Consider the following 342-nt stretch of genomic DNA (forward strand, 5'->3'; position numbering starts at 1 on the left):
GTTTTAGTTTGTTGACATATCTGTAACTTATCACTGAACGTAAAACATTCTACAACATTACGGCCCTTCCATTTTAGATTTTAGATATACAAGCACACACGACAAATTCAGTACATCATCATTACACACTTAATTAACGTTCACAGTTCATTTAGATATCTTTCATATTCCATCATTAGCTGAACAGCATAACCAGCTTACCGTTTTCAGACATTGCAATAATTGCAAGTAAAATCATTGTATGGTCATTTGATGAAAAAAGAAAAAAAAGACTAAATCAGGTTATACGACAACTTTCATAATTTAAAATAGTACCTTCAATCGCTGTCCATCTCATATTTC

This window comes from Penaeus monodon, chromosome 22, assembly GCF_015228065.2.
Source record: "Penaeus monodon isolate SGIC_2016 chromosome 22, NSTDA_Pmon_1, whole genome shotgun sequence".
NCBI classification, from domain to species: Eukaryota; Metazoa; Arthropoda; class Malacostraca; order Decapoda; family Penaeidae; genus Penaeus; species Penaeus monodon.